Raw genomic sequence first — 730 nt, 5'->3', positions numbered from 1 at the left:
CGCCCCTAAGAGCCTCTGGGTTGACACTGGCGTGGGGCGCGGGCGACCAACGCGCGTAAGACGATTAAAATGGGGGAGCGAGCAAAATTTAATCATAATGTCATTTAGCTCGATTAGAGGAGTTTTGATGAATCTTTCACAATCTGCTACGAAATTAACTACTCACACAAATCAATAGCGCCACTAACTGCTTTTATTTTAAATAACTTCCGGCCTTCATGCCAGTTGTCTTATTATCCTGGTTGACTAGGGTACTTTGCCCTAGGAACTCCGCTCAGCCTAGGATTGTATACCCGTATCCGTCTTCCCATACCGGGTATTTCGGTTTTGGGCGTCCGTCATCCCGTAGACGGGTACGGCGCGGCTGCAGGGCTCGGCCGCGACGAGTCGCGCCACGCCACGCGCCACGCGCGGGCGCGCGAGCCCGAATTCGCTCGGCTCGAGGCCACGCGCCGTCGATCCGATGCGCGCTTCGCGCCGCCCTCTCTCATGTAGAGAACAAAATATATATTATCCAAGAATCCAATCCGCTGATCTCATTGGTCGGACGAGATTTCAGAGCTCTGAGTTTCGAGCATGGTCCAACGGTCTCTGGCGCTGCGTTGGGCATGTTGTGGTTCGCATATCCCCAAGCGCACTTTGATTGTGCTTAATCACACTCGCGTTCAACGAAGTTCTGACCTCGATAGTCGCCGTTTATCATAGGTCAGTCCACGTAACTCTCGCAGCT

Source organism: Aureococcus anophagefferens (assembly GCF_000186865.1).
Source record: "Aureococcus anophagefferens unplaced genomic scaffold AURANscaffold_388, whole genome shotgun sequence".
Lineage (NCBI taxonomy): Eukaryota > Pelagophyceae > Pelagomonadales > Pelagomonadaceae > Aureococcus > Aureococcus anophagefferens.
Note: the sequence above shows the minus strand (reverse complement) of the source record.